Below are 26,069 nucleotides of genomic sequence, written 5' to 3'. Positions count from 1 at the left end.
GCTGTTTGCGTAATAAAGAACAAAGAGTATATGGTCTAATGACTTCGGTGAAAAATTGACTTGAGGTTTCATTTCTGAGTTTACATGCTTTCAGTACATGACTCTTTGCATGTGAAAATTTATTTTGGTTTCATGGCAGGGGAAAAGAGAAAAAACTCTTTTTATAGCAGGAATGAACATTCATTGTGTGTTTACCATTTCACAGCATACGTTTTTAGATAGTGAAGACCTGTCTTTATTTGAATTTATATCTGAATCAAACATGTCTTTTTTTTCTATATACACTTGTGTGCTTTGAATAAAGATGATTCTGAAGAGGTGCATGGCTGTAAGGATGTGGTGTAAGGATTAATGGCTTCAAGTGTTAGAAAAATGAAATAGCACAGTATTCTATCACCATCTAGTTGCTTCTACTTTTGATAACATGTGGGAAGAATGTGAACCAGCTGTTCCTCACTCCACTAAGATGCTTAACAAGTTTGGTCAGCATAGCTGAATTGTTGGCATGATTCTTAATTAAAATGGATCATCATCTAATTGATATATGAGGTTCTTCCTAAAGTCAGGGGATAAGCCTTTTGAGTTCCCTCTAAATCCAGAAAGAAGCTTAAAAGAGGGAACAACTCGAGAGTTATAGTCAGAATTAGATGCATTTAATAATACCTTGACTCAAGACTCTCTGTTTAAAAATTTTTGTCAATCTGTTGTGAACCAGTACTTTAGCAAAATAAAACAAAAACGAATAACTAGGGAAATGAAATAAAAAACCAAGCTGTAATTTTTTATTAGATTCAATAGACATAAATTTACTCTGTCAAATTTCTATAAAGCTTTCTAAACACTTAGTCTCTATCTTTGTATTCATCTTACAGAGTCTCACAGCAAAAAGTTTGTGGACCACCAGAGGTCTGAAAACTAAGCTTTAAGTAGGACTGATTTCAACAGAAATTATTTGAAATAAAATTTCCTTTTTTACTGTTTACAACTTAACCTTCACTAAGTACATATTCCTATCTAATCTCAATTGAAATATGACCTTCTCTGCAAAGTTTTCTTTGACTTAACCCAAGCTGACTTGGGTAACCTATCCTCTGTACCCACTTCACTCTAAAGGGGACTTCATTCTATCAACTCTTTTATTAATTCATTTATTTTAGTTAAAGAAAATGTAAAAATAATCTTCAAGAGTTGGGGAGCTAGGAAAGTTGGTAGTACATAGCAGGCAATAAGTTAAAGTATGTTTAATGAATGAAATAAGTACTGAATATAGAAATTGCAACAAAATCCTAAGGCTCTAAATATCAAAACGTACTGGATGAAGAAAACTTCATTTTCTAGAAAGGAAAGAAGACAGTTTATTAGTCTCAAAACTTAGACTTGTATGAATCAAATTTTTATAAAAATAATTCTTGATAGAAAGATGAACACATGCATGCATTTACTAACAGTAGAACACAAACTGGGAGAAAAAGAAAACTCAGCGCTTAACTTGCTAGAGATACTGGTTTAAAGAATTTTTGGCAGAGGAGGAGGGTGCTGGAATGGAGAGGGGCTTGAAAACTATTGCCCTAAGAGTTTGCAGGTTACTGTGCCAGTCTGATGTTTTCTCCTTGCCTCTGCAACTTGGTATCCCATCATACTCTTCCGTGTGTTTGACTTTGGGTCTGCTGGGTCTTTGTTGCTTTTACGGGCTTTCTTGGTTGCAGTGAGCAGGGGGCTACTCTGTGTTGCTGAGCATGGACTTCCTACTGCAGTGGCTTCTCCATTTGCGGAGCTCAGGCTCTTGAGTGTGTGGGCTTCAGTAGTTGCAGTGCACAGGCTTAGTTGCCACGGGGCATGGGGGATCTTCCGGTCCCAGGGATCCAACTCGTGTCTCCTGCATTGGCAAGTGAATTCTTTACCACTGAGCCACCAGGAAGCCCTCTTTCAATGTATTTTAATGTCTATCTGATACCTTTACTGCGTACTCTGCTTGGAGAGTAGAAGGAACTTCAGTCCAAGCAGATTCAGTTCAGTTCAGTCGCTCAGCTGTTTCTGACTCTTTGTAACCCCATGAACCGTAGCACGCCAGGCCTCCCTGTCCATCACCAACCCCCAGAGTCCACCCAGACCCATGTCCATTGTGTTGGTGATTCCATTCAACCATCTCATCCTCTGTCATCCCCTTCTCCTCCTGACCTCAATCTTTCCCAGACTCAGGGTCTTTTCAAATGAATCAGCTCTTCGCATCAGGTGGCCAAAGTATTGGAGTTTCAGTTTCAATATCAGTCCTTCCCATGAACACCCAGGACTGATCTCCTTTAGGACTGAACTGGTTGCATCTCCTTGCAGTCCAAGGGACTCTCAAGAGTCTTCTCCAACACCACAGTTCAAGAGCATCAATTAATTCTTTGGCGCTCAGCTTTCTTTATCATACATGACCACTGGAAAAACCGTAGCCTTGACTAGATGGACCTTTGTTGACAAAGTAATGTCTCTGCTTTTTAATATGCTGTCTAGATTGATCATAACTTTCCTTCCAAGGAATAAGCGTCTTTTAGTTTCATGGCTGCCCAGAAAAATAAAGTCAGCCACTGTTTCCACTGTTCCCCATCTATTTGCCTTGAAGTGATGGGACCAGATGCCATGATCTTAATTTTCTGAATGTTGAGCTTTAAGCCAGCTTTTTCACTCTCCTCTTTCACTTTCATCAAGAGATTCTTTAGTTCTTCTTCACTTTCTGCCATAAGGGTGGTGTCATCTGCATATCTGAGGTGACTGATATTTCTCCTGGTAATCTTGATTCCACTTTGTGCTTCCTCCAGCCCAGCATTTCTCATGATGTACCCTGCATGTAAGTTAAATAAGCAGGGTGACAATATACAGCCTTGATGTACTCCTTTTCCTACTTGGAAACTGTCTGTTGTTCCATGTCCAGTTCTAACTGTTGCTTCCTGACCTGTATACAGGTTTCTGAAGAGGCAGGTCAGGTGGTTTGGTATTCCCATCTCTTTCAGAATTTTCCGCAATTTATTGTGATCCACACAGTCAAAGACTTTGGCATAGCCAATAAAGCAGAAATAGATGTTTTTTCTGGAACTCTCTTGCTTTTTTGATGATCCATCAGATGTTGGCAATTTGATCTTTGGTTCCTCTGCCTTTTCTAAAACCAGCTTGAACATCTGGAAGTTCACGGTTCACGTATTGCTGAAGCCTGGCTTGGAGAATTTTGAGCATGACTTTACTAGTGTGTGAGATGAGTGCAATTGTGCGGTAGTTTGAGCATTCTTTGGCATTGCCTTTCTTTGGGATTGGAATGAAAACTGACCTTTTCCAGTCCTGTGGCCACTGCTGAGTTTTCCAAATTTGCTGGCATATTGAGTGCAGCACTTTCTTTCACAGCAGATTAAACTCTTGTGAATAAGTCAGAAATACATAAAACTAAAATATAAAGTAAAATGCATTAGACAGTGTAGAAGATTAATGAATTAATAAATTTTAAATATGTCCAGATTACTTTAAAATGAAAAGTGTTTATAGATGACACATCTTTATTGAAGTGGACTTAATATTTTCTTTAAATAAGGAAATCAGTAATTCAGAGATTAATGAGCAGATAGATGATAGACTATGTTGACCTAGCATAAACAAACCCATCAACAGATGGGCAAATTTAAATTTGGCCTCCAATCTACAGGAGATGAAAATGGCAAGGAATTTCAAGGCGTACAGTCTTCTGCCTTGAAAGTGTGACTAAGTAGGCAAGTGAGTGTGTAATTTCCAGGACTTCCCCCTCTGAGGCTGCACAGCTATTTCCTTCACATTCCATCTCTGAGAGACTGGTTTAGGAGAGGGAAGCAGTACAGCAGTCTGAAGTCCTAGGATGCTGGCACTGCCCCCGGGGGAAGGCTCAGATCTTGCATCACTTCTTGGGTATGCGCACATTTCCAGTTCCCACAGAGAAGCTGATCCTTGGCAGGAGGCAAACAGACACAGCCAGACTGAGTCACAACTTGAGAATCAAGGAAATTATTTTTTAAAGGAATAAAGACTGTTGGTGGGATCAAATTTCTGCAACTAAACAAGAAGCAATGAAAAAAAATATGTTTAAATCTTGATCGCATTTGAGGGAACCCATCCCCACCTTTTCAGATTATTCTGCCATGACATAAATCAGAGTGGATTCATGTGGCAGTTACCTTTATTGATTCTCTTGCACAAATGTTGACTGGTGAATCTCCTTTTGTGTTTTAACTCCACCTGCCAGCTGTGTAATGTTCTTTAAATATGGTTCATAGGATAAGCACAGGTCATGTTATCAAGCAAATGTTGAAGTCCATGATAAATGCCATAGACCTTCTTTTCTATCCTTTGAAAATCTCATGGACAGAGGTTCTGGTGGGCTGCAGTCCATGGGGTCACAAAGAGTCGGACACGACTGAGCGACTAACACTTATAGCTGCTTTAAAATGATAGTTTCCGCTGTATAGCAGAGTGAATCACTTACATGTATACATACGTTGTTTAATCGCTAAGTTGTGTCCAACCCTTTTGTGGCCCCATGGACTATAGCTTGTCAGGCTTCTCGGTCCATGGGATTTCCCAGGCAAGAATACTGGAGTGGGCTGCCACCATTCCTTTCTCCAGAGGATCTATCCAACCCAGGGATCAAACCCGTGTCTCCTGCGTTGGCAGGCGGATTCTTTACCATTGAGCCACCAGGGAAGCCCATCTCTATAAAATTGTGCATGAGTTCAGTTCAGTTCACTCGCTCAGTCATATCTGACTTTTTGTGACCTCATGAACCGCAGCACGCCAGGCCTCCCTGTCCATCACCAACTCCCGGAGTCTACCCAAACCCATGTCTATAGAGTCGGTGATGCCATCCAACCATCTCATCCTCTCTCGTCCCCTTCCCTTCCTGACCTCAATCTTTCCCAGAGTCAGGGTCTTTTCAAATGAGTCAGCTCTTCGCATCAGGTGGCCAAAGTATTGGAGTTTCAGTTTCAATATCAGTCCTTCCCATGAACACCCAGGACGGATCTCCTTTAGAATGGACTGGTTGGATCTCCTTGCAGTCCAAGGGACTCTCAAGAGTCTTCTCCAGCACCACAGTTCAAAAGCATCAACTTTTCGGCACTCAGCTTTCTTCACAGTCCAACTCTCACATCCATACATGACCACTGGAAAAACCATAGCCTTGATTAGATGTACCTTTGTTGACAAAGTAATGTCTCTGCTTTTTAATATGCTATCTAGGTTGGTCATAACTTTTCTTCCAAGGAGTAAGCATCTTTTAATTTCATGGCTGCATTCACCATCTGCAGTGATTTTGGAGCCCAGAAAAATAAAGTTAGCCACTGTTTCCCCATCTATTTCCCATGAAGTGATGGGACCAGATACCATGATCTTAGTTTTCTGAATGTTGAACTTTAAGCCAACTTTTTCACTCTCTTCTTTCACTTTCATCAAGAGTCTTTTTAGTTCCTCTTCACTTTCTGCCATAAGGGTGGTATCATCTGCATATCTGAGGTTATTGATATATCTCCGGGTAATCTTGATTCCAGCTTGTGCTTCCTCCAGTCGAGTGTTTCTCATGATGTACTCTGCATGTAAGTTAAATAAGCAGGGTGACAACATACAGACTTGATGTACTCCTTTTCTTATTTGGAACCAGTCTGTTGTTCCGTGTCCAGTTCTAACTGTTGCTTCCTGACCTGCATACAGGTTTCTCAAGAGGCAGGTCAGGTGGTCTGGTATGTCCATCTCTTTAAGATTTTTTGCACAGTTTATTGTGATCCACACAGTCACACATACAGAATTCAGTTTCAATGTAATCTCTTTTTTATTTGAATAAGGCTCACTGATTTGCTCAGGGTAGCCAGTTAGACAGTTGTGAGTGGGACCAGCTAGGCCTCATTTTTTTTCTGATTGTAAAGCTTATATTCTACCCTGTAATCCAGACCACTTTTAGTTTGCCAGCAGTCAATACACTACTTTCCTTATAGTAAGAGTTCATTAGGTCATTGAATATTTGTTATTTAATTAAGTGCATTTGAACAGCTGATTGTAAGTTATCTTTTCAATAATATGCAGCTTTGATTATTACAAGGGTTAAGAGTTACTAGGTTTGTGTTGAATTATTGCTGTGCCTGTTGCTAAATATTGCTCTTCCACTTAATAACTATGACTCTGGTACTTAACTGTGCAGCTTTGGGAATTAGCCTCATTTTCTTCATCTATCAAATGGGAATAATACCTACTTTATAAGGTGCTGTGAGAATTAAAAAAGAGAATTAAGGTAAGATGTTAAGTATTCAACAAGTGGTATGTATTATCCTTCAGCATACTTGCTATTTTCCCTCTCATAAAACTGCTGTAAAAGATGAATCATTTTTTCTGACATGAAAACTAAATTATTCATCAGGCTACACATCATTTTCCATATAAAACTCTTGAAAGTGTAACATTTACATATCCAGAAAAAAAAATAAGCTAATTATAGTGGAGTCTGAATTATATATTTTGGATTCATTGTTCCAAGGCTGTGATCATAAAAAAAATAGATTACTGATAGTTTCCCCTCAATTCATACTATTCAAATACATATGTTAATATTTTTCCATACTATTAATATATACTGTCCACAGTTTTTGAGGGGCTTATGTAGATCTTAGGATTCTGTAGCATATTAAAGATATAAATTCACCACCCTCATACTAAAGACTTAGACAATTCTAGATCTCATAACTATTTGAGGATATCAATGTAGCCATAGTCAATGAAAAAAAATGGAAGTAAAATATTATAGGCTTTTAATTTAAGAAATAAAGTAGATTGTTTAATTCTCAGAAGCCTTTTCTGCCCTTGTGGTACTTGTTTTCACTGATTTAAAAGAAAAGTAAATAGTTGTCAGTGGTTTCATATATACCTAAAAATCTGTTGCTTTGCAAATTTGGGGGCCATTCACGCTCATTAAAACTCTGTTAAAAAACAGCTAATAGCACTATAAAGAGAAAGAGAAGTCAAAGAAAAGTCAAAAGTGAGAGAAGATATTTGCAATGTTAAAACAAAGGATTAATACCTAAAATAAAGAACACCTATAAGTTAATAACAGAAAGACAAACCACCCAGTAGAAAATGAATAATGACTTCAAATAACATCTCACAAAAGAGGAAACACAAATTGTAGTACCTAATCAGGAAAATGCAGCTTAAAATACAAGGAAGCTCTATCACATACCATCAGATCAGTAAACATTTATAATTAATATTGAAAGATATATAGAGCATTAGGAATTCTTATTTAATACTTTTCATGGGACTGTAAATTGGTGTGGCACTTTAAAAAATACTTTTACATTCTAAGGTTAAACATGCTCTATCCTATGCCCCAGCACTTCCATTTCCACATATTTACCCTACAGAAATTCTTGAGTATGTGTACCAAGACACATGTATAATAAAGTTCCTAACAGCAAAAACTTGGAGACATTTCAAATGTCCATTGTTAGTAGGTTGGTTAAGTGAATGATGATAAATTTATACAGTGGAATATGTTTTACAGTGGTGAAAATGAAGGAACTACCTTGAATATATATGAAGGATTACAAGTTCTATTACAGAGACTCCTGTAATTTTTTTGGAGGCAAAAATTCAATCTTCAGCCACCAGGAGGCTGCCAGGAGGGAACCAGACCCTGCACTAAGCACATGTAGCTTTCTGCTAAACTTTTCCCTCTCTGTACCGCTGATAATTTGACTCCGTTCCTCAAACACATGTCGTTTGCAGTATCCTCCTAAGGGGGAACTACAGACTTGAAGAGTTTTGCATGTTTTAAAATGATCTCCAGAAGAAAGCTACTTGCTGGTCTTGATGGAGGTAAAAAGTTGGAGGACATGGTTCTTAAGCCACAGATATTGAAATTTTTCACAAGTTACAAAGGACAACACTGTATTTTGAGACACCTAGACTTTTCAGATTTGATTAAATCATCCTATGTTCTATCCAGAAAGAATCAAAACCCTTTTTGAAATTGTTTTATGGGTTTTTCCAATTAGTTTATAAAATGCTTTTCAAGTTAAAGACAAATCATTTGCTATTAAAATGTTTCATTTACTTGGCTGCGCCAGGTCCTGGCTGTGGCATGCAGGATCTTCAGTGTGGCATGTGAGCTCTTAGTTGCAGCATGTGGGATCTAGTTCCCTGGCGAGTGACAGAACCTGCATTAGGAATGTGGAGGCTTAGCCGCTGAACTAATTTCAGTCCAAATTTATCACGTATGTTGTTCCAGAAGATGAAATATAATTGTATTTCATAATTGGGGGAATATATAAAGGCTTCCAAATTCATTCCTGGTCAGATTCATTCTTGGCCTAACATATATCCATGATGAAATAAAAGGAAAAGAAATATTAGAATTACTAGTTAAAATATTTATAGTCGAATATATACAAGTCAGTTAGTAACTAAGCCAGTTATTTAGAACTCCTTTTGTCATTCAGAAAAATTGGTTCATGTTCATGACTGAATGACTATTTTGTGAGTGTGTGTGTATTAGATCTTAGAGAATTTTTCATAAAGTGATTTCTGTCCTGAATGATTTAAAGCCCAGAAACAGAGTTACTTCCTAGCTTATTGGATCCTGACATCTATACTTAACATTTTATTGAAATCATAGAGGTCTTAGCTGCTAAATCTAACAACAACTTACAAATACTGAACATTATTGACTTCTGTTTGACACTGTTGACCATACTATCCTTGAAGTTCTTTATTAGCAGGTTTCTTTGTTGTTTCTGTGCTAGTTTTGTTTTTCTGACTGTTCCTTCCAGCCTTGTTCCTTAGTTCTAGTCCTTTGCCCTTCCCTTATGTATACAAGTCTCATCAGTGTATTTCTCTTGCTCTGTGAACTCTGTTCCCTTTATAGTCTTGTATACTAAGCAGGCCAGCTTAGATGAAAGTTCGAGGAAAGACAGAAATATAGAAAGCTAGAGAGGAAAGAGGAGTAGCATTCTGTTCTATTCTTTAAGATCTCATTTTAGAGACCAAATGGCTAAACTGTACTTCATCTCTAGTATTCCCTTTCCCTTCCCATTCACACTAGACTTTGCTACTCCAGTGCTTTTCTCTCTTCAGTATTCAACCTTTCTCTTTCTACTTGATCGAATTGTCAACTAAGAGTTATCGACAATAGGTTTGTGTGATATTTGGCACTTGGTATGCTGTCTCAATGTCCACAAAAACCCCAAGAGAAATATTATTTTTATTTTAGAGATGAGGAAAGAGGTCAAGTGACAAACTCGAGCAAAGTTACACAGCTAATAAGGAATAGAACTTCCTTGGGTGGTGCTAGTAGTAAAGAATCTGCTGGCCAATGCAGGAGACACAAGGTATGTGGGTTCAATCCCTGGGTTGGGAAGATTCCCCTTGGAGTAGGAACTGGCAACCTCCTCTATTTTCTTGCCTGGAAAATTCCATGGACAGAGGAACCTGGTGGGTAATAGTTCATGGGGCTACAAAGAATCGGGCACAACTCAGCAACTGAGCACATGTATACACAAGGAATGGAACTAATACTGGACACAGGAAACTGGGCATAAAGCCCATCCATATTCTTGGCAATTCACCATTATCTTCTTTTTCAGTTTCAGAACCCATCCTAATCACTACTCTTTGGTAAAAGCCCTTGAACCATTAATTCTGTTTCTAGAATCTACTCCAGAAAAGTAAAGATTTGGACAAAGATCCTTTACTAAGTTGTTTGTCACAGTGTTACTTTTTAAGATCAAAGACACACCATTGAAAATTATGGAACAACTAAACGTCCGTCATTAAAGGAAGGGCTGAATAAATTATGGTGATCCATTCAGTACCATAGAATGCAGAGAATAAAATTAATGCTCTCAAAACATTTTAATGATGGTTATAAATGTGTTATATAAAAATACTGATTTTTTCAAAATAATTTTATTTATTTAAATTTGTTTTTGGGTGCATGGGTCTTCATTGCTGTGTGCCAGCTTTCTCTGGTTGCAGTGAGTTGGGGCTACTCTCAAGTTAATGGGGCACAGGCTTCTCACTGCAGTGGCTTCTTTTGTTGTGGAGCACAGGCTGTAGGTGAGCAGGCTCAGTAGTTGTAGTATACGGGCTTAGTTGCCCCATTTCATGTGGAATCTTTCCGGACCAAGGGTCTAATCCATGTCCCCTGCATTGGCAGGTAGATTCTTAACCACTGGATCACCTGGTAAGTCCAATATTAGGATTTTGATCATAAGAAAATAAACATATACCTATTTTTAATGCATTAAAAATTACCAGGAGAATAAACTAAAATGTTCATTGAGTGAGTGGTGGGATAGATGATATTTTTGTTGCTAAACAGACTAATGTATGCATGTGTTTTAATAACCTTGTAAGGCTTGTAATGAAAACAACACTCCCCTCCTTCCCTGCTTTCTCATTTCTAGGGCAAGTAGTTTTAAATCATTTAAATGATTTACTCTGGGTTGCCTTGGAAAGTAACATGACAGTATTTTTTTCTTGATATTATACATTTAATTCTTCTTCTGAGGAGACATTAGGACTCTTACCTCACCCACTTTCACTATGGCATCCCGAAATCACTACAGTATACTATTCAGTCAGCTTGGAACAAAGAGTTTTTTCTTTTAACATGAGACTGTACTTTGATTATACTCCTTCCTGATACTCTTATTCTGTTTTCCCTTAAACTTTGAATTATCTTTCTTCTTGCATTGATTTCTGTTATCATGTCCTCATTTTTTCCCCAAGTATGCCCATCTGTTGAGTGCTTTTTAAGAACTGACTCATTGGAAAAGACCCTGATGCTGGGAAAGATTGAAGGCAGGAGGAGAGGCGGACGACAGAGGATGAGATGGTTGGACGGCATCACTGACTTGATGGACATGAGTTTGAGCAAGCTCCAGGAGTTGGTGATGGACATGGAAGCCTGGCATGCCACAGCCGTGGGGTCGTAAAGAGTTGGACACAACTGAGCAACTGAACTGAACTGATGTACTTTTATATTAAAATCCCCCACTTGCATGCACATTTTGTTTTCTCTGGAGATACTTCTCTTGGAGCTGTGTATCCACCACCTCCTATCTCTGTTGGTGCTCTCTGCTGCTGCTGCTGCTGCTGCTGCCAAGTCGCTTCAGTCGTTTCTGACTCTGTGCAGCCCCATAGACGGCAGCCCACCAGGCTCTACCGTCCCTGGGATTCTCCAGGCAAGAACACTGGAGTGGGTTGCCATTTCCTTCTCCAATGCATGAAAGTGAAAAGTGAAAGTGAAGTCGCTCAGTCGTGTCTGACTCTTCACGGCTCCATGGACTGCAGCCTACCAGGCTCCTCCCTTCATGGGATTTTCCAGGCAAGAGTGCTGGAGTGGGGTGCCATTGCCTTCTCCTGGTGCTCTCTAGATCTGCTTTATGACCTAGTTTTGGGACTTCCTCTAATTGCTTTTCTGTATTAGATACCCTGTGTCCTGGATCTCATGTATTTCTCTTTCTTGAATTCTCATTTTACTGAGGCATATCATCATGTAGCTTCGAATCCTTGCATGTCATTCTGGTCTAATAACACTTTAATATCTTGAAGGTATTCAGTGTGACTCTTGAGAAATCCAGTGCTTTCTCATTTTTTTAATTCTTTTATGGTTGGCATTTTTATCCCTTCTCTTCTAGAGTGTTAAGCTCATTTCTTTATTCCCAATATTCTGAAATGTTTCAGTGATGTGCACTGGTTGGGTCTTTTTCATTCAATAATCGGTGGGTTCTTTTAATCTAAAGACTTGTATTTCAGTTCTGGGAAATTCTCTCTGTTTCTTTTATATAAGGGTATCCTCCCATCAGTTTTCTCATTCATTCTTTCTTTGCTTCTTACTAATCAAATGTTAGATCTTACAGATTGACCTACGTATCTTTTCTCCCCTGATTTTTCTGCACCTCTTTTTCTGTTCTTATTTGTAGGACATTTTCCTAGCTCTGTTTTTCAAGTGGTATTTTTGAAGCTTTGTTTTTAATCTTTTTTTTTTTTTTGGCTAGTTTGAATTCACAGCAGCTCTTTCTTACAATTGCTTTTTTTTTTCTACACTGAGATAACTGGTCATTCTAACATAGAGTAATTGCCAAAGTATGTTGAAAATAATAGAAAAGTCCTAGATAGTTTTTTTATATTGTGTTATCACCTGAACAAAATAAAAAGGAGGTACCTGTCTAAATGCTGGGTGTGCAATATTTAGTTCTTGAAGGTTACAAGAAAGAAGTCATATTGTTGACTCTTGGAAAAAACACTGTGGGACAGGTGGGTGAGGGTGGGTTTTTACTATGTGTCTTCTGTAACATTTGATATCTGACTATATACATCTTATCAGAACTATAATTAAAGTCTTAATGAAGTTACATAAAATAGAGTTGTACAAGTGTTTCAACTGTTTTTCTTATATATTTTTAATGGTAAATATTAAGACAGGAGTAATAAGACTTTTACTATTGGACCCAACGTTCTCAGGAAATTTTATAAGCCAAATAAAGACTAAGTTTTAAAAAATGCTTTTTTTTTTCCTATAGCATCTTACTTTTCTTTAATGAAGAAGAATACATATCTGCATGAATCATTCTGAGAGCGTTAATAAGAGAACTTATTATTTATTTTAAAGCTCAAAGTTATCTTTCTTCATCTCTGTTTCCTGGATTAAAAAAAATTGTTTGAAATTCTCAGGCTTCTTAAAGCTATGGATTGATATATTTCATCAAATATGGAAAATCCTTAGTCATTACTTTTCAAGCAATATCTCTTTTCATTCATCTTTTCTTTTGAGGGGTTCCAATTTGTTAAACATTCTCCTTGTAACTTCTAAGTCTCTTTACTCCTATATTTTTACTCCTGAATACTTTCTATATTTTTATATTTTGTATGTTTTTGTATTTCCATGCTTTATTGTAGATAGTTTCCTCTGACCTAATTCTCTCTTCACTAGTATCTAATGATTCTTCTAGTTTTGGGACTTCTCATAAGTCTTTTTCTGATTTACTATGACATTTTTATAATTTGCGATGTTTTGCTAAATCTTATTGCTTGAATTTTATTGTCCTACATGTTGTAACTATATAATTATACAGACTTGGCATTGCAACTCAAGTACATATTTCTGTTAATGTTTCTGATAGATGTGTGTGTTTTTATTGCCTGTTGCTTTTACTTGTTTATACTCATGATTAATTGCCTTATGTGCCCTGTTATGTTTGATTATGTACTGAGCATTCTATAGCATTACAGTCCTTTACAGTTTTAAAATCCAGAAAGCTCTGCAACTAAAAGCTGTTTCATAACTCATTTATTGTCCAAATATGTTGTAAAGTGACACAAAGCTGTTTAGTTTTATTCAACTTAGTGTAAATGTTTGTACATTTTGCATCAGATTGATAACAGGGTAATGCCCCTTACCCCACTGATGATTTGACAATATAATATATGTACCATATTATTTTTCTAAAATGTGAAATCTTCTGAATTCTCATCACATTTAGCCTGAAAATTTAGATAAAGAATAGTGGATCTATTTGAAAATTTATTTCTAGAAATCATTTGAGGCTTAGGATAATGTTATTTTTCTCTCAGTAAGATTTTTGTTATCTCCTGTCAAACACTAAAGGTTCTAATAAACTGGAATAATCATACCAATTTCATTTGAGATTTTGATTAGCTAATCTAAAAGACTAAAAACCAAGCTTTGTACAAATCTGATTTACTTGTAATTCACTTTAGTCCTAGGGTGATTTTTTTAGAGTCCAGTCCAAAGTGGACTAAAGAGAAGGGAATTAGTAACTTGGGTTCCAGCCCTGTCTTTCCTTGATCTCTAACCTTTTCTCTCTTTAGACCCTTTGCTTGCTAACCACATAGCTCAGCTTCTCAGAACCTGTTTTGGGTAACAAAGGCCCCGAAGCAGAAACTACTTCCAGCGCCAGTTTTACTCCTCTGGATTGTTGTCTCATGTAGGTGCTTCCTCACCATCTGGTTTGTTGTTTGATACATGAAATATTTAGTGGGTCTTGGAGCCAGGAATGCAATCCTTAACTCTTGTTGTCTCAGTTCAGTTTCTCATTATTTTAACCTCTAGTCATTCTAGTCATTTCCTAGCAGGTCTCCCTCCATTCAGCCATATCCCTTGCCATCTAACTTTGACCATTGCCAGAAGTAGCTTGCAATTAATATAAAAAAGACTAAGCAGAATCACACTGCTAGCTCACGTAAACTTTTTTAGTAGCTCTCATTATTTACAAGGCTTCCCTGATAGCTCAGTTGGTAAAGAATCTGCCTGTAATGCAGGAGACCCCAGTTCGATTTCTAGGTCGGGAAGATCCACTGGAGAGGGATAGGCTACATACTCCAGTATTCTTGGGCTTCCCTTGTGGCTCACCGGGTAAAGAACCTGCCTGCAGTGCAGGAGACCTGGGTTTGATCCCTGTTTTGGGAAGATCCCCTGGAGAAGTGGAAAGGCCACCCACTCCAGTATTCTGGCCTGGAGAATTCGAGTGTATAATCCACGGGGTTGCAAAGGGTCGGACACGGCTGAGCGACTTTGACTTCACTTCATTATTTACAAGGTGAAGTCCAAATTCTTTAGCAAACAAGACTCCCTAGTCTTCCCTCTGTCTACCTCTGCAGTAGTGTTGTCTCCTGTTACCCTTCCCCTTGTACTCTGGATGCTAATCTGTGCCTGAAATGTTTCATGTCTTTATGTCTTTGTCCGTACTGTTCTCTTTGCTAAGAGTTCTTTTTGCCTTTCTTCTACCCTCAAACATTATCCCCTTGGCCTGAAAAGCTTCTCATCCTGGAAAGCTGGGAAAACTGACTGTTGTTTCTTTCTATAGATCTTTCTTCATGCTTCCATGCTCAGTCGCTTAGTTGTATCCAACTGTAGTCCCCCAGGCTCCTCTGTCCATGGAATTTTCTAGGAAAGAATACTGGAGTGGGTTGCCATTTCCTACTCCAGGAGATCTTCCTGACTCAGGGATTGAACCTGTGTCTCCTGCATTGGTTGGCATTGGCAGATGGATTCTTTACTGCTGAGCTACCAGGGAAGCCTGAAATAATTAAATAAAGTGTCTATTCACTGAGACCATAAAATTAACTAATGCCTGTTAGAAAAAAAAAATGTAAAAAGTAAACAATTTCAAACAAAGTTTCTTAATTCTTAGTTAAACGTAAAGTCAACTTAACCAGAGCATCTTATTAATTGATATTTCTAGGTAATTGTATTATATTACTGATGAAATTGTTTCTTTTTCTAAAAGTTTATTTCTTCTTACTGGAAAAGAGTCTGATGCTAGGAGGGATTGAGGGTGGGAGGAGAAGGGGATGACAGAGAATGAGATGGCTGGATGGCATCACCGACTCAATGGACATGGGTTTGAGTGAACTCCGGGAGTTGGTGATGGGCAGGGAGGCCTGGCGTGCTGTGATTCATGGGGTCGCGGAGAGTCGGACACGACTGAGCGACTGAACTGAACTGATGAAATTGTTTCTTTTTCTGAAAGTTTATTTCTTTTGTTAAATTTGCTTCTGATTTTTTATTTTATTTCAAAGCATATATAACACAACCAGAAGGAACAGAGTTTAAAAGCTGTCGCTTTCTGGCTGTTTGTATGATAGTTCTTGACTCAGTTCCTTATCTCCAAATTGACTTTAACAGTAATTCTTTGCTTCTAAAATTTCACGGTCTGACATAAAAAGCCAACTGTACTTAATAAAAGTACTCATTAAAAGGTAGTAGTTGTCTAGAGTGGCTCTTAGTTGTTACTTATATCCAGTTGATTGAAGGTGCTGTGGAGTTCAGCTGTGTCCTTACTGATTTTCTGCCTACTGAACTGTCCCTTTCTCATAGAGGTGTGGTTGAAACCTCCAGCTATAATAGGAGAGTCTTCTATTTCTCTTTGTAATTTTTAAACTGACATAGTTTGATACTTTGCTGTTAGGTACATATACATTAAGGATTCTCAATTTTCTTAGGAAATTGGTTCTTCTATTTTTACATAAGCCTTTGTTCCTGATTTTTTTCTCTTACTCTGAATTCTACCCTATCTGAAATTAGTATCTGCTTTAGCTTTCTTTTGATTAGCATGTTATATGTGTTAGCATGTTACATCTTTTTCAATCCCTTTACTTTTAATGTATTTGTATCTTTATATGTAAAGCAGATTTCTTGTAGACAACATATAGCTGGGGCTTGTGTTTTGATCCCCACTGACAATCTCTGTCTTTATTTGGTATATTTGGACCATTTATGTTTAAAGTGTTTATTGATATAGTTGGATTAATATCTATTATATTTGTTACTGTTTTCTATTTGTTGCCCGTGTTATTTGTTTGTTCTTTGTTTCTGTCTTTGTCTTCCATTCCTTTTTGTCTTTTTTGATTTTAATTGATCATTTTACATGATTCTATTTTTTCTTCTTTATCTTTTAGTAAAGTTTTTAAGTGATTGCCCTAGAATTTGTAATATATATTAGCAATTAATCCAAGTCCACTTTCAAATGAGACTGTATTGTTTCCCAAGTATTTTATAATAATAATATATTTCTAATTCCTTCCTTTAGCAATCCCACTTTTGGTGCTGAACTAAGTCTACTTTAGTACAAGCTGCTTTGCCATTTATCAGATGTATTGATAAAATGCTGATACTTATTTCAAGTTATCAGAATGTTGTTCATTTTCTAAGTTTATACTCATTGAAGAAGGTATGAGATTTGTTAAGTGCTTGTAGTTACCTCTTTATGCTTCTTTAAGATGTTCTCCAGTGATGCCAGATTTTTTTCTTAGAAATAATTTTTTAAGAAAATCTAGAAAAGCCAGGTAATAGTTTCTGTCAATTAAAATGACATTCCTGGGGGAAGAAAATCTTAACAATTGAAGCAATATTTCTTGCCTCTTTCTTGCTCTCATCTCGTTTGACATAATTCTTTTATTTTCCTCTGTTAATACTCCTCTCTTTCCATATCCTTGAAGAAACAGATAGTTACTTGGTTCAAGAAAGATAAGTCCCTGGTGACTGCCTTCTCTCCTCTGTCCTTCCCCCTCATCATATGTGTTTCAATATGATCTTCTTGGTATGAGAGATGAAGGTAAACTCATTATCACTGACCCTCGTTACTACTATCCTGAAGTCAGGTGCTTTTATTTTAGGTCTTTCTCAGATTTTTATTAATTAATTCAACAAATGTTTATTGAGTGCCTATCATATGTCAAGTACTGGGGACTCTATAGACAATAAAACGGGCATGGGAGTTATAGTTTTGTGGGTGAAACAATCACTGATTTAATAATCTCACAAGGAAATGTCCAAAAATAGCTATAACTGTAATAAGGAGATGTTTGGGACTGTAAAAGCCTATAAAAAGAGATTTGACCTAGTCAGGGAAGTCAGGAAAGGCTCTCTCAGGAAGTCGTAACACTTGAACTGAAATCTGAAGCATGAATAGGCAGTTGATAAAGGGAGAAAAATCCTTCCATGTAGAGGAAACATTGTGGGCAAAAGGCGTGCAGTGGGGAAGGAGAGTGTTAATATGAAGGACTGAAAGGATTCAAGGGAGGCTGAAGGGATGATGTAGGTAGGGACCAGGCTATGTTGAGGAATTTTGGTATGTTTTGTGTTAGTTTTATAGAGTAGTGGAAAGCAATTGAGAAGTAGTATGCGGTAAACTTGTGTTTGGAAAAGATTATTCTCACTATAGTAGGAATAATGATTTACAGGGGACCATAGTAGATGTAGGTAGATAAATTTAGGATAATCCAGGTGAGAAATGATAGTTAGAGGAAATGGTGAGAAGTAGATTAAATATACTTAGGGAAGATCAGTGAGGTTCATGGATTTGATATTGAATGGTAAGAGAGGGAAATGACTAAGATTTGGGACAGGTGCAGTGGAGTGGATGTTATTTTTATTAGAATTAGCAACACTGGAATGAGAACAGATTTTAAAGGAAAGATCATAGGTTAGGTTTTATACATTTTGAATTTGAGAGGCCACAAAACGTCTAATTGAATTTGAATATGAATATGTTGGTCAAAGGAGATGAGGTCTGAACTGAAGGTATAAGTTGCTACGGTAACTGTGAATGATGATATGCATGGTGAGAATGTGGTGATGGGGTGACTGGGACCCAGTTTGATGAACTCCTAACATTTAGGGACTAGATAGAGAGGAGTGTATCTCCCAGGAGACAGAGAAGGTGTGATCAGAGATGTTTAGAGGAAAACCAGAAGTTTTTATTTTTTAAAAGGCTTTAGTGATAGAATTAGAAGTCGTCTGTGTTTTGGTTTTTATTTTAAAACATTTTATTAAAAGAAATAAATTCTGACAATTGTCTATTAAGAATAATCTTTATTTAGCTCCTCTGGACATATCTTTCTTAAATGAGAAGCAGTTGTGTACGTGTCAGGTGTGTCTTTGAGTTCTCTTACTTAGAAAGGAGGTAGTTTTTGCCACAGGAAGTGTTTCATCGGGAAGCAGATGTGCTCCAGTGATAGGAGATGGGAAGGGGATGTTTTGTTATTAATTACTTAGCTTTGAATAAACAAAGACTTTGTATTTTTGAAAGATGTCTTCTTCTGGTTTATAGAAATTAATCCTATTTTTAAAGCTTTTCATTAGTTGATCTAAGAGGTATGTACTCTGTTGTTCCAGTAACAGAACTCCTGAACTCTTTGTTAATTGTATTATGTCATATCTTCTATTGCACGTGAGATTTATAGGATAGAATTTCGGTGTGGAAAAGGTGTGTCTTAAAAGATAGTAAGTGGTGGCAGACTAGTATTTGTAAACTGAGAAAGCTCAAGTTTTGCCTTTTCATCTCTGCTTGCTTCCCTTAGTTGAAAGAAATCTAAAAAGCCATTTTAATGAGAAACTGATATCCTATTTTTATCTTTAAAAAATAAAGAATTTAGTATTCAAACTAGGTAACAATAAAATATCTGGACTCAGTGTCACAATTATGCCCCGTAAGCCTAAATTTCTCAACTGTATTCTGTGAATCATAGTTGGAAAATGCTAATTTAAAGAGGTTTTATAGAATCCTGAATTAGGAATTAGGATACCCGTATGTTCTTGTTGTTTGTTTGTTTGTTTTTGCTGTTGACTTAAGTAGTCATGGGCAAGTTTTTTTCTCTGGTCTCATCTGATTATATGTTAGTGTTGGTTAAGTTAATCTGTAATGTCTTGTTCTCTGTTCTCTAATTTTGATTTTGTGGGTTGATATTAAAGGTTTCCATTTTTGCTCTGGGTAGATTTAAAAAATATACTTATTTAAACTTTGTGCATTCAAAAGGAATAAAGATATGTAGTCATTATAGAATTTCATATATTATAGAAATTAATATATAAAAACAAAAATCTATTAGCAACAAAAATAACACATTTTATTATTTTTAAGAAAGAAAATATTTAAAAGAAATAGGAACAAAATTTCTCTCTACGCAAATTCCATCATATGTATACTGACATATTAATGATCATCTTCAGTAAAAGTGGATCATGATCTACTTTTTATAGTATGTATTGCTTTTCTGCCTTATCCCTTAGACTTCTTACCACCTAAATTTCTGTTTTAAGTTTTTTCTTCTTACTGTGACTATAGTATATACTACAGTTAAAAAATAAAACCATAAAGATCTAAGGTGGTATCTCAGTTGTATTCCCTACAGGCAATCACTCTTTAAAAATGTGTGTTTTTCTAGCACGTTTAAATATATGTGGTTGTTTTTGCATGGTATGTACTGTGATTTATTTGGTCATCCTCCTATAGATGGTCATTTGCATCTCCCTCCCTTGCTTCCTTCTTTAAAAAAAAAAAGTGCCGCAGTTCTTAAAATGCAGAAGATTGTTGAATTTTTAATTGTGCTTTATTTATATGCTGTAGATAGTCTTTGCTGTCTCCAAGGAAGAGGTTTGGCTAGGATTGCTGTATCTTTAATTCTCTGCACACGACCATGAGCAAAGTCTCTATGTGACGTACATACTCACTTTCACAGAATATTTCAAGCAAATATTCTCACTTTATCCTCAAATCCCAATATGATTTTTTTACTTTGGAGAACTTGACTGAATCTCATGGGAGCCTTGAGAATTCCTTTAGTCCTTTTATTTAAAAATCTGTCTACAGCTTGTTAGTCACAATTTGTCCCATGAATCAGTAGTATATGTATCACAGCTTGTTAGAAATGTAGAATTTCAGGCTCTCACCCATGTGTACTAAAGCAAAATCTATATCTTAATTCAATCTCCTGGTGATTCATTCACACCCTACAGCGTGAGAAGCATTGGCCTAGAAGCAGGTCTGTTGCATTATCTTTATGCTTGGTCCTGTGTGCCCACATCATGAGTTTGATCCTTTGGTTGTTATTGTTCTGGTCTTTCTGAGGAGAAAGAAAAGAAAAAAGTGAAAAGTTTGAACTAAAGAGTGGAGCATACTAAGTTCAAGAACTATTTCAAACCCTGTGCATTTATTGTGCCTTCCAATGGTTGATATTTTTACCTGTTTTTTTTTTTAATACCATACCCGTATTATGGAAAAGAGAGGATATAGTCAGCTCTCCTATCATGCTTTATTTTTGGTGTTTTAAAAAGAAAATTATTTTTATGTTTCAGGTGTTTTTCAAAAATTTTTTAAATCGAAATTTATGTCATGCTTGTTTTGAAAATGAGGCTGTGTATCATGTGATGGATTTATAGTAGTGAACAATTAGAGCATTACATGAATTTTGTGTTTGCTTATGTGCCATTTGTTGAGAAATGTTAGCTGCGTACCAAAAACTGTGTCCAAGTAAAGCATGATACTGTAGGAAATATTGAAAGGCATACATCTTGGCCAGCTACCAGCCACCTCAATTCCCCACACTTGATATGAGCCACATCCATCCACTTAAGTGTTATAGCTGTCATTTAGATTTCAGATAACCCTCCTTCCATCATGTCACATAAACAAAAAAAACGCAACCCTTCTGATGCCCACTTCTACAGGCAAACATCAGGGTTTTTTTTGAAGTAACATGATGTATTTATTTTAGCATTTAGGCTTTTCTTAACCATTTAACGTGTGCAAAATGGTCTACAGTTTTTATTAGCTTATTTTTTTTTATGTGTCATTGTTTCCAAATGTCTCTTCCCAAACCCACCTTCCTCAAAAGCCTAGAAATTTTATTGTGCAGTTTTGTAAAGTGTGATGATTTTTAGAAATGTATGTCGCATGACATAGTAGAATTGAGTATAACAGAATCTCAAGATCAAGAGAATCTGGAAAGTGGCTCTATCCCTTGTGCCCTCGACATGGTTAAAAATTACCTTGCATCACACTTCCCGAGCATTCCGTAGGCTCCCTTTCCAGTATCAGTCCTTCCTGGTTAGCTGGCAGTTTCAGGAGGGCAGGGACAGTGTGTGTGTTTTGTTCTTTTTTTGTTCCTCTAGTCTTAGTTCAGTGCCTGATATGTGGCAGGTACTCAATAACCATTTTAAAAATGGCTCCATACCAATATAAGTACTTGTATATTTATTTAGAGAATTCAAATGTTTCTTTTGGCTAAGCAACTAGAGTGATTCTTTAAAAAAAAAATAGAATGATTCTTAAAGCTGTGCTTTAAATATTACAAATTATATATTAAGGAAATGAATAATAATTAGCTGACACTGGAGGTGGCAGTAATGTTCTTGTTAAGACACTTGAATCAGCAGCCAGTTTTTGTGTTAGGGTTCATAATGAATGTGGTAGTTCACTTGTAGTAGTGTCATTGTCTCTAATGAAAAAATTATCAAACTTGGAATATTTTCCTAAAAATTATAAATTTGTTGTATACATTTGATAAAATTTCGAAAATGCAAGGTGTCAAGTGGTCATCTTAAATTCAGGTGAAAGACAAAACTTGGAGAAATAACTAACAAATGATATTAGGCTATCATAATGATAGAAGATAATTTGAAGCATTTGCCAAATCCAGCTTTAGCCAGCTCTAATAGAGGCGAATTTCTCATGTCTTTGACTCTCCCTACTTAGAGACTGTCACTTCCTCACCCTGTATTTCTTTTGCTTTCTGATTTCGCTTGAATCTTTTTCTGTGCTGTTTAATATTTTCCACTTCCATATTCCTTTAAATAGGGAAGTTTATCGTAAGAAGAATTGTAGTAGCTCCTTGAAAGAATTGGGTTGATGAGTTTAGAAACTAGTATAATTATTTTTATTTTACCTATTTAGTGTGTAAAAGTATTTTCTCATTTAACACTAAGTCTCTGAATTTTACAAGTTAATTATGGGGCTTAAGTTCTACTCCTATAGTGCAACTTTTCTCAAAATTGTAGTTTTAATTTTTACTGAGGTGTTTTACTAGGGTGATCTTGATTAACTTCCCTCTCATGAAACCTGTGAAACTAGATATTTTCTTATTAGTATTACTCAAAAGATACTCTGAAATAGGGACCATTGCAGTATTAATAATAAAATATCTGTTATAGATGCAAAGGAAGTAGTTTTGAAATAAAAAAAATTTACTTGTGTAATGTCTTATTTTGATGTAATTTCAAGCCTATAAAATATTTGCAAGCATACAAGAAACTTCTGTATACCCTTTGTGTGGGTGTGTCTCTGTGTGTGTGTGCAGGTACACAAGTGCTCAGTCATGTCCAACTCTTTGTGACTGCATTGACTATAGCCCACCAGGCTCCTCTGTCCATGGAATTTTGCAGGCAAGAATACTGGAGTGGATTGCCATTTCCTTCTCCAGGAGATCTTCCTTACACAGGAATGAAACCTGTGTCTCCTGCGTCCCCTGCATTTCAGGCAGATTCTTTACCACTAAGCCACCAGGGACCCTTTCCGTTCCATCGCTCAGTCGTGTCCGACTCTTTGCGACCTCATGGACTGTAGCCTACCAGGCTTCTCTGTCCATGGGATTCTCCAGGCAAGAATACTGAAGTGGGTTACCGTTTCCTTCTCCAGGGGATCTTCCCAACCCAGGGATCGAACCCGGGTCTCCCACATTGGAGGCAGACGCTTTAACCTCTGAGCCACTTTTACCTGGATTCAATTATTATGTACAGTTTGCCCTGTTTGTTTCGTCATATTTTATATACCTTTATTTGCGTAGTTTTCACCTGAGTCATGAGGGTAAATTGGAAACATCATGCCTCTAAGATCCCTAAATACTTCAGTGGGAATTTCCTAAGAAAAATACCATTCTCTTTCATAATGAAAATGAAAAATCTTAATGTTAATATGATTCTATTATATAATCCATAGTCCATATTCAGATCTTTTCTGTTATCCCAATAATGTTTTTATAGCTTTTCTCCCCATTTGAGGATCAGATCCAAAATTATGCATTACTTTTCATTGTTTCTCCTTAGTCTCTTTTGAATTACAACAGTTCTATAGCTTTTCTCTGATTTTCCTGACCTTGACACTTTTGAAACAAAGGATGTAGTTATTTCGTAGATCTTCTTTAATTCTAGGTTATCTGATGCTGCTTGTGATTAGATTTAGGTTATGCATTTTTTTTTTTTACAGGAATAAATCACAAGCTATTCTTTCACAGTTCAACATATCTGGAGGTGTATAGTATTGGTTTGTTCCAGTATTGGTCTGTCTGTCTGTCTGTATTTATTCATCCATATTCATTCATTATCTTCAATGCATTTACTCCTTTTCTCAAGTCTTAAATACACAGAAAGTGCTTTCAGAATTGCTAACCCATTATATTAGATAAGTAAACCTACTAACTGTAGTGTTTGTAGTTCTTTAACTCGATGGAGGCCTGGCGTGCTGTGATTCATGGGGTCGCAAAGAGTCGGACACGACTGAGGGCTTAAGTTCTACTCCTATAGTGCAACTTTTCTACTGAAAGGTAAAACTTAATTATGGAAAAATGCATAAATCTTGAGAACAATTGGATGAGTCTTGACAAATATACCCATATTCACATGTATATCAAGATTAAGAAAATTTCCTTAACCCTAGAAAGTTTCCTGGTGCCCCTTTCTTATTAATAATGCTTTCCACCATTGACAACTGCTTTCTTGATTTTTTCCCCCCTGTTAAAAATTAGTTTAGCCTATTTTAGAACTCTGTAGAAATGGAATCATACAGTATGTGCTCTTTTGTGTCTAGTTTCTTTTGTTGGCATAATATCTGTGGTTTTCATTCACATTGTTTTGTTATTAGTAGTTTATTCTTTTTATAGCTGAGTTGTATACAGCTGTATGAAACCATCACAGTTTGTTTATCCAGTCTACTGTGAGAGACATTTGGGTTGTTTTCAGTTTATGGGTATTGTAAATAAAGCTGCTGTGAACATGAAGTACAAGTTTGTGTATTTTCATTTCTCTTGAGTACATGCTTATGAGTGTAACCGATGTGCATTGGATAAATGTATGTTTATCTTGTAAAAATAAAATTGTCAAATTTGTTCCATAGCAGTTGTATCATTTCATGACTTCATGACTGATTATGACATTTCTGGTTGCTCCACATCCTCACCAGCATCTGGTGTTATTAGCCATTTAAGTGTTAGCTATTTTAGTGAATGATATCTCATTATTGGCTTTAATTTGCATTTCTCTCAGTCCTAATGATGCTGAGTACGTTTCCCACTAGCTTATTGACCATTCATATAACTTTCTTCGTGAAGGGTCTGTTCAACTCTCTTTTCCTATTTTTTAAATTATGTTTTCTTTTATTAATAAACTATAGGAGTTCTTTATATTTTGTGGTACAAATTTGTAAGATGTTTGTATTTGTGAATACCTTCTCCTATTTTGTAGCTTGCTTATTGATTTAATGTCTTCTTTCACTTTTCACTTTCATGCATTGGAGAAGGAAATGGCAGCCCACTCCAGTGTTCTTGCCTGGAGAATCCCAGAGACGGCGGAGCCTGGTGGGCTACCATCTATGGGGTCGCATAGAGTCGGACACGACTGAAGTGACTTAGCAGCAGCAGCAGCAGCAGACATATTAAGGTTTTAGTTTTTATGAATGCATAGTTATTAATGTTTTCCTATTATGGTTGCTACTTTTTATAAAACTTATTTTATTTTATTTCGGCTGCACTAGGTCTTCATTGCTGCATCTGGGCTTTCAGTTGCGGCAAGCAAGGGCTATTCTTTGTTGTGGTGTGTGGGCTTCCTTTTGCCAGGGCTTCTTTTGTTGCAGAGGACAGGCTGTAGGTGCACAGGCTCTGCAGTTGTGGTTCACGGGCTTTAGAACATGGGTTCAGTAGTTGTGGTGCTTGCACTTAGTTACCTTGAGGCCTGTGGAATCTTCCCACATCAGGGATCGAACTAGTGTCCCCTGCATTGGCAGGTGGATTTTAAGCACTGGACCACCAGGGAAGTCCTGTTATTACTTTTTTTTAATCCCAAGAAATGTTTGCCTGTCCTCAGTTTACAAAGATATTCTCTTCTGATTTCCTTTATAAGCTTTATCAGTTTATATTTTACATTGAGGTTTATTTTCCATCACAGATTAGTTTTGGTGGATTGTGTGATGTGTCATAAGTAGGGATTAGAACTTAATGTTTATTGTTTTTCTCTTTTTGCAGATTCACATTTCTAAATGTCTTTTTTAAGCCAAGAGAAAATTTTATGGTTGCAGTATATTCTACTTTGATTTATTATACTTTTGGGAAAGCTGAGTACTTCAACACTTCCTTAGTACAGAAATGTGTAAATTTAGAGACTACGAACAAATGAAGATGAGATCATTATTTTATGATAATGGAAATAACTGGAACATTTTACTATGTTTCAAAGAATAGGTATGTTACTAACTGTACTATTTGGCAATAATAAGAAAGAGACTTAGTTAAGAACTGTTTTTTCATTGTACATATTCTACAAATGGATGACTTTTTAGTTTTCCACATGAAATCATCATTTTTTATGCAGCTTCCAAAGTGATCTGATTGCCATGTTTTATCTCTTTTATTGATGATCTTAAATCTGTCAGGCTTTCCATTTGAAACCCCTATTTTCAGGAGTTTATGAGATGACAGTTGGAAAAAAATGAACCAGCAAAAAACTTGGCATTCAT

At 36.5% G+C, this 26,069-nt stretch overlaps 1 protein-coding gene across 4 annotated transcripts in view; it reads left to right on the top strand.

Moving 5' to 3' along the window:
* RASAL2 (RAS protein activator like 2) overlaps positions 1-26,069 on the top strand; it is a 414,753-nt gene that overhangs the window by 109,781 nt on the left and 278,903 nt on the right. The gene's annotated exons all lie outside the window — the stretch shown is intronic.

This window comes from Moschus berezovskii, chromosome 17 (genome assembly GCF_049115385.1).
Source record: "Moschus berezovskii isolate FMDL1 chromosome 17, NW_MosBer_1.0, whole genome shotgun sequence".
Lineage (NCBI taxonomy): Eukaryota > Metazoa > Chordata > Mammalia > Artiodactyla > Moschidae > Moschus > Moschus berezovskii.
Note: the sequence above shows the minus strand (reverse complement) of the source record. Positions and strands in the feature narration are given on the sequence as shown.